The sequence below is a fragment of the Diadema setosum genome, chromosome 10 (assembly GCF_964275005.1).
Source record: "Diadema setosum chromosome 10, eeDiaSeto1, whole genome shotgun sequence".
Lineage (NCBI taxonomy): Eukaryota > Metazoa > Echinodermata > Echinoidea > Diadematoida > Diadematidae > Diadema > Diadema setosum.
In genome coordinates, this window is record NC_092694.1 from 22,677,259 (window position 1) to 22,686,179 (window position 8,921).

Here is an 8,921-nt window from a genome sequence, read left to right on the forward strand (position 1 = left end):
TAAAATCAATTTTAATTCAGCCTCTGGCTGTGTTCAATGATTTGTTAGATAAAGGTGCTTAATAGTAATAATAAAAAATTACTAACATTCTGTGTACTCACTGATGATGTGTTTCTAATCATCAAATAATCTTTAAGATTGCTAGCTTTTGAGTGCACTCACACGGCACTTAACTACAAGCTAATCATCAAGAGTTTAATTTATGTAAAGTTTAGGAACAGCAAGTGAATACCACTTTTCTAATGAAGCAAGTTAAAGTAGCAAGAGTGGGTTTGTGTAGTAACAAAGAATTGTTGGTAATTAAAAAAAATATGAGAAGATAAAGCTTATCAACTGCTTGAGTAGATCGAAATCTGTCAAAAGAACCAATTCCACGCTTTGAAAAAAAAATCATAAAATATAAAATGCTCACATACATCGATCCTCAAATCGTTGAAATGATGTATGAAAAAACCCACATATACCTCCTTGAAATACTAGACATTGTAACGAATGACGAAAAGTTGTCATTCACTTTAAAATGAGAGTATTGGTTTATTTACCTGTAGGTGACCCTTTCAAAGTTCAAGTGGGCATTTATGCCAATCAACATTAGACAGAGCCACTAGATCCTTCTTGTGGCAAATGTTTCAGAAATGAAAATGTCTGTTCCTGACTCCCTTCGGGATCTGATCACACCATCTATACGTGGACAAGTTCAGGTCAGCTTTTCAAAGATAATGTGCAGAATGCCAATAGACATATGTTATGTTTTGATATCGATCTTTTATTCTTAGAATATTAATTTCAATGGTGTTTAGTACGCCATTCAATGAATTTATTACAGTGAGTATATAAACATGTACATTCAATTTTTCACTCACAGTTCTGCAAATCAAAGGAACATTTATTATGTGTATTGACCTATATTCCCTCAGGTTTTTAACAATTGACCCCAGACTTGACATGTGCAACTACTATCATAGGAGAAGAACAAACCCCCCTTGTCTCTTCAAAGATAATGTACAGAATGCCAATGGACATATATGTTATGTTTTGATATCAAACTTTTATTCCCTCCATTTCAGTGGTGTTTAATGAACCATTAAATGAATATGTTATAGTGAGTACATTGTCATGTACGTACATACATTTCTTTTTCACAGTTCTACAAATCAAAGGACAATATGTTTATTGACCCAACTCCCTCAGTTTTTTTTTTCTTTTAACAATTGACCCGAGTTTCAATTGCTTTCATAGGTAGAGGTACAGACCACAAGAGTGTTTTGTAGTCAGGATATCATAACGCATAACCATGGCAACATTACATTTTCATTAAAAAAAGATTATTACTTCACATTTGGCTTCTTCAGAAAGTTTCAGCGAAGAAACACTAATTTCATACAGTGTAATATTGTTAATTGAAATTGGAACATAAAAAAGATGCAAAGTCTGACTGACACGGTTGTCAGTTTATAGTTGCCATTGCAACCAGCAATAGCAAAGATAGCTAAATTATATATCAAAATGTCTGTAATAAGATTTGAGGAAAAGTCACCAAATTTGGACAAAATGGAATGAATGGCGAAGGAGTGGCAAATGACACCGACCCCTGAAATGCACTAGAAAATATATCAAAAAAGGCTTTGTTTTAAATTTCTTATTGCATTGTCACTTGATACTTTCTCAATTAAGGTTCATGAGTTTGTTAATGCTGGGAGCGTGCCTTCTATTGTCAAGCAATGAAAACTGTCTCGCCACCCCTTGATCATGTTATCGTCGGAAGGAAAACTTTGAAGGTGTTTTTCTCGAAACTCTGATTTCCTCAACCACTTGACATGCGCTAATATAATCACTGACATCTCCGCAATTGAGTACTTTTACGAGTTGTACTAAATATGACATTAGAGTAGAAGAGTAAGGGAATGATGTCATGCCATTTTCAGAAGATTGTCCTCCCCCGACCTTCGGATCCTTATGTTGTAGCGGGTCACATATTATACTTGTGATCTCCAATAAGGTATTTGGTTAACCTCAACATAAGCCAGGACAAAAAAAAAAAAAAAAATCAAATACATTTTTTCGTCCATAAGAAATATGTTCTATGTGTGTGTCTAGATCAACGCTGATATTTTTTTTTTTATGAATTACAAATAGAGTGTTGTCATCTATTAATAGATCCAATTACTTAAGTAATGCCAACAAGTTGACTTCATTTTGAAGATAATGAGAGTCAAGCCCTCATCCCCACCACCTCAATCTTATCTCCTTTTTTTTTTTTGCATTTTGGCTGTAGCTCTTCAGTAAACCTTTACCTTTACCTTTATCTGTTTCTGTATGTTGGTAAAGGCACTCCATGGCACAGAGGGCCCAAGAAACAGGGGAGCTCCAAGGTGAGTGGAGCCATGATGAGTCCCTGACGTCTGCACTGCAGAAGGATGGAAGTTCGTGTGGTGCCTTTGTAATGCTGGTAATTAAACAGGACTAGCATTCTTCTTTATTTCAAATATTCTGTGAACAAGAACATGTACTAATATATTCTTTTCTTGTGCCCATCATGTAAAAGTGAAGAGGTACTGCATGCTTTCAGGTTGTTTATTTGTCCATCCCATAACACTTAATTGCAAGTTTAGAGAAAACAAAAACAACAACAACAAACAGGCTTTTATGTTGGCTGACCATGGTATCTGCTACAGAGACTAACAACTAGTCTAGGGCTAAATCTCTCAAGATCAAAGGTTTGATGTGAATTGTATAGATAGGTATGCTAGTACTACGGTTAACAAAAAGAATAGGGCCTACACGCATTTAAAATCATGGGGTTAATCATAGAAAAGAGTAGAACTGAATTCTCACCATATTTCAGAAATGGCTAAAGGTTTATCTTCATGAAACTGTAGGCCTACTCATATGGTTGTACTGACTGACAATAATTTTCTCAGGAAGTTCTTATGCCTCAGATACGCCATAAAGTGTCACCTGAGGCATTATATATTTTCAGGTTGTCCTTCTGTCTGTCCTTTCGTCTGTCTTTCTGTCTGTGTGACAGTTGAACTGACCTGTCTTTTGGGAGTTGAAATGAATATTTCCTCTGAATGCTGTGTTGCTATTTTCTTACAAGGTCAGTCTAGAACATGAAATCTTATTGTTATGTGTCTGCAGTAATGACATTTATTACTTTGACAACGTCAATTACAGATCCACTTCATCTTTTACTTACAACAGCTTTGTTAATGGTTCTTTAAAACCAGGTAGACGAGCTTGATGATTTCATGTTGATATCTTATCAATACTAGTTGACTATAATAAGACATTCACATATACAATCTAGATTTCATACACTAGAATCTGAATTTTACATGTTTCAGCATGGTGATGTTCCAAGTTTGCTTATTGATATTATCACATTTGTTGAGCCAGTCTCCTGACTCTTTTTTAGGAATATGTTTATGATTGTATTTCCTAATTAGATGTAATAGTACTCGTGATTAGTTACGTATTTCTTTACTCACATAAATGTTAATGAATGTACGTATATATGTGTATGTGTGTGTATAAATATATATATATATATATATATATATATATATATACATTGTATATACACACACAAACAAACATACATACATTCATAGTTATGTTCATTAATTATTATCATTATTATTATTATTATTATTATTATTATTATTATTATTGTTATTAATATTATTATTATTTGTCTTTGTCTTTAGAACGCATTAGCGATCACAAGAGGTCTGAATCCAGCTAGCCTTGGTCAGGTACATGCAAGAAAAATGAGGGATAAGTACTAAGGGCATTACTGGCAGCAGCAGTGAAACCACCCAAGCAAAGACGAATCTGTGATGCTGTGGGGTGCAGCAAGCCCCCTCTGCCAGCAGACTGGGTTTGTTGTGAGGTGTGTGGGAGGTGGTGTCACCTCATTTTGTTGACATCTGCAGGCCTCCAAAGGGTGACTTTGTATGCCCTGTGTGTAAGGCACAGTATGAGTAGGTGAATATAGAGGACCATCTTCCATATGTGACCGTGCATCACAAAACAAAACAAAAAAGTCATACACTTGATTTTACGTGAGGACTCTTGAAAGGGGAAATGGGTCAACTGAGTCAATCTTGTGTGTTTCATATTTGCTGAAAGAGCTATCCTTCTACATAATTCTTTAGTTTGGGATCATAACATGAATGTGAAATTGTGTTTTCAGCAGTTTTTCTTCAACCTTTTTGGAGGAAGAGTAGAACGATCAGGTATGTCCCCTTTTCATTTCTTGAAATTATTTACACACTCTTTACTTTTAAGTCTAATAACTTTTGAAACGATAAGTCTACTGATTTGAAAGTTGACATTAAACATGCATAGAATATGTTAAATGAGCATGCTCAATTTCAGCTTAATCTGATAATCCCTTCATTGTGGTTTACATTCATTGCACAGCTAGCACGGCTTGGTAAAGATTAAGTGCTTGAATAGACCCTCTTTTCTCAATTCACACTTTTCCAGAGTGTGTGCTTTCGTTCTAGTATTTATAATTAGTAATTCATTTGAATTGTGTGATACATCATTTTAAAGCTTAGAGTCCGCTCTTTAAGAATCTGCCCTTAACTAAAAATCAATGTCTGGCAACGTTTTGTTGGTTTTGTGATGCATGGTCACATTATGTCACATAATCATTCTGGATGGAGACATCAGTTCTCCAAGTATATATATATAATGCATTATTCTACCAAGTGGGATTTCTTGAAAAAGGCTTGCATTAAGGTCATAATGACATTTCAATCTTGTAACGATAACTTGGGGAAACAGTCTCTTCTGCCCAAAATTAGTATACCAAATCGTAAAATCATAATTGTGTATGCAAAATGGCGGCTGAATCAGCATAGATTGCAATTTCAGAAATACATCTTCTCCAACCATCTTATTATAGGAAATATGTAGTATATCATGGCAAAATACCATAGGCACATGCCAGTAAATGTTTTCCTGGCTGTATATCAATATCCTTTTATTTTCAGTGAATGTTTAATGTCATTGATAGAGACTTTATCCTGATATGAATGCATTTGTACATGCCTTTATACAGTTGTTCATACTCATACTTCCATGAAATGCAATGGAATTGATAAAGGAGACATGACCCTAAAGTCTAAGTGAAAATTTTACACATATTATGTGCCCAAGCTTAACCCCTCGATCGCCCAAGTCCCCATTACACAAAACAGTAAATGCAAATGCATTTGTTATAAAAGCATAGATGATTTTCATCAAACTATCACTAAATGCCTGTTCTGAAAATGTGCACATATACCATTTAGGACATTTCTTTCTGAAGTTGCTAATTTGCATATTTGGCTGCAACATGCTTGTGAGAAACGTGTAATCAGATATTTTCTTGTAACCCTTCATGGTTAGAAAGGAGCACCTAAACAGTATTTAAGTCAAGTATATAGTATTAGACAAAATAATGAAAACAAAATAAGTAAAAAAGGATGGAGATCCAGTATACAAATGAGATAAGATAAGTATTAATCATGCTGTTACCTGAGATCTTTTAGAAGTTGTAGATTCATTCGTCCCGTTAATGCACGTAGTTAAGACCTTACAAAATCTTCAATCAAATCAGTAGTTTACACTCTCAATTACCCTTATTTACAAACAAATTATTTCATATATTTTATTCACTTATTCATTCATTGACCTTGTACCTTATATTCTTTAAACTTTCATCAACACTCAATGAACAGTTTGTCTACACTGAATGTACATGCCTTCTCATCATGCATGGGATAAAATCTCTTTTGCCTTGCAATTTTCAGTTCTTTAAAAGAATTGTTGGTAACGATTCATGAAGATTAAAAAGAAGTATTATTTGGTGGCCATATTGTTTATAAGTGTAAGAAATGGCTTTCTGGGCACTACTAAGATTCTTTTCAAGAACTGGGTATTTCTCTTGCCCATGTAGCACAAACGATACATAGTAATCATTTTTCCATCATAGCTGCCATTGTCCTGATCGGTGTCTTTCGCGTACTCTGTCAAAATTTCCATATGGCTTGTAAATGTAAATCAGCTTTCCCTAAGAAGCACAGACGCAAAGTACTGTGGTGTACTCTACGGCGCCGGAAGTGGGGGGGCAGGGGGGGCGGCCGCCCCCCCAATCCAAAAAGTGGGGGGGCAAAACGCATTTTTGCCCCCCCAAAAAGCCCCCCCCCCCAAAAAAAAAAAAAAAAAATATTAATAATGATAATAAAAATAAATGAATAAACAAAGAAAATAAAATAAATATGTATATATATGAATAAAAGGGAAAAAATATGGCTACAAACGGCAGCTTTTGGACTGTAAAATATCAAAATTTTCAAGCTCGCTCGCTTCGCTCGCTCGCATCCAGCAGTTGAGCCCGGTGCGCCTCCCCCTTAATTTCTACAGCGAAAAACATAGCTACGACGGCAGTTGTTGGACTCTAGAATGTCAAAATTTTCAAGCTCGCTCGCTTCGCTAGCTCGCATTGAATCGTTATGCCATTCTCCTAATGTTGCTGACAGTAATTGCCGGTAGTTGCGCCCGATGCCCCCACCCCTTAATTTCCAAAGCGAAAGATAAATATAGTTACAAACGGGAGTTTTGGGACTGTAAAATGTCAAAATTTTCAAGCTCGCTCGCTTCGCTCGCTCGCATTGAATCGTTATGTCACTCTCCTAATGTTGCTGCCAGTAATTGCCAGCAGTTGCGTCCGATGCCCCCCCCCCCTCCCTTAATTTCCAAAGCGAAAGATATAGCTACAAACGGGAGTTTTTGGACTATAAAATGTCAAAATTCTCAAGCTCGCTCGCTTTGCTCGCTCGCATTGAATCGTTATGCCATTCTCCTAATGTTGCTGCGAGTAATTGCCAGCAGTTGCGCCCGATGCGCCGCCCCATTAATTTCCAAAGTGAAAGATAAAGCTACAAACCCCAGTTTGGGGACTGTAGAATGTCAAAATTTTCAAGCTTGCGCGCTTCGCTCGCTCGCATTGAATCGTTATGCCATTCTCCTAATGTTGCTGACAGTAATTGCCGGTAGTTGCGCCCGATGCCCCCACCCCTTAATTTCCAAAGCGAAAGATAAATATAGTTACAAACGGGAGTTTTGGGACTGTAAAATGTCAAAATTTTCAAGCTCGCTCGCTTCGCTCGCTCGCATTGAATCGTTATGTCACTCTCCTAATGTTGCTGCCAGTAATTGCCAGCAGTTGCGTCCGATGCCCCCCCCCCTCCCTTAATTTCCAAAGCGAAAGATATAGCTACAAACGGGAGTTTTTGGACTATAAAATGTCAAAATTTTCAAGCTCGCTCGCTTTGCTCGCTCGCATTGAATCGTTATGCCATTCTCCTAATGTTGCTGCGAGTAATTGCCAGCAGTTGCGCCCGATGCGCCGCCCCATTAATTTCCAAAGTGAAAGATAAAGCTACAAACCCCAGTTTGGGGACTGTAGAATGTCAAAATTTTCAAGCTTGCGCGCTTCGCTCGCTCGCATTGAATCGTTATGCCATTCTCCTAATGTTGCTGACAGTAATTGCCGGTAGTTGCGCCCGATGCCCCCACCCCTTAATTTCCAAAGCGAAAGATAAATATAGTTACAAACGGGAGTTTTGGGACTGTAAAATGTCAAAATTTTCAAGCTCGCTCGCTTCGCTCGCTCGCATTGAATCGTTATGTCACTCTCCTAATGTTGCTGCCAGTAATTGCCAGCAGTTGCGTCCGATGCCCCCCCCCCTCCCTTAATTTCCAAAGCGAAAGATATAGCTACAAACGGGAGTTTTTGGACTATAAAATGTCAAAATTCTCAAGCTCGCTCGCTTTGCTCGCTCGCATTGAATCGTTATGCCATTCTCCTAATGTTGCTGCGAGTAATTGCCAGCAGTTGCGCCCGATGCGCCGCCCCATTAATTTCCAAAGTGAAAGATAAAGCTACAAACCCCAGTTTGGGGACTGTAGAATGTCAAAATTTTCAAGCTTGCGCGCTTCGCTCGCTCGCATTGAATCGTTATGCCATTCTCCTATGTTGCTGCCAATAATTGCCAGCAGTTGCGCCCGATGCGCCCCCATTCATTTCAAAGCGAAATATGTAGCTACAATTAAAACTCCAGTTTTGGAACGGTAGAATATCAAAATTTTCAAGCACGCTCGCTTCGCTCGCTCGCATTTTATTGTTATGCCATTCACCTTATGTTGCTGACAGTATATAATTTGTCGATCGTTTCACACCGTCATTCCATAATCCATGTAAGGAAAACTTACAATGCTCCTCAATGACTGCGTTGTTGAATGTATCACATTCCGTAATGTATTGTAGTCCCATTATTGCTCACGCACACACGCACAAGCATACAGACCGTCAAAATTACTTTATGGTTCCCCCCCCCCCCATGTTTCGACCCACCGTACGCCACTTTACACTCACACACACACGCACGCACACACACACACACACACACACACACATATATATATATATATATATATATATATATATATATATATAATAGATGTGTGCGTGTGTGTGTGTGTGTGTGTGTGTGTTCTTGTGTATGTGTATATTGTGTAACATATGCATGGTCTAATCTTGAGCCCCCTCCAATGTTTGCCCCCCCAATCCAAAACTGCTTCCGGCGCGCCTGGGTGTACTCGTATTATCTTTCCGCAGATTTGAGCCATATAACCCCAAAACTGGCACCACAAAATGTCTGTGTCAATGTGCTTGAATTATGTTTAAAAGTCTGATTCCCCTAGTTTTTACTGCCACATGTGCTTGCACGCTATCACATTTTTCAGAAATCCCACTTGAAAGAAATACAACTATGCACTCTTCATCTATAGCACCAATTGATTTATCCTAAAACTGTTGCAGCTCAAAGTCATAGAAGAGTGCTAGCTTTGCTGTTATGTAA

The 8,921-nt window shown here is 37.6% G+C and overlaps 1 long non-coding RNA gene across 1 annotated transcript; it reads left to right on the top strand.

Moving 5' to 3' along the window:
* Window positions 1-604: 604 nt before the first annotated feature.
* On the top strand, window positions 605-3,787 carry LOC140234250 (uncharacterized). Its single transcript, XR_011901608.1, has 3 exons — window positions 605-701; window positions 2,329-2,449; window positions 3,711-3,787. It is a non-coding gene; the product is annotated as an uncharacterized lncRNA (long non-coding RNA).
* Window positions 3,788-8,921: the final 5,134 nt, after the last annotated feature.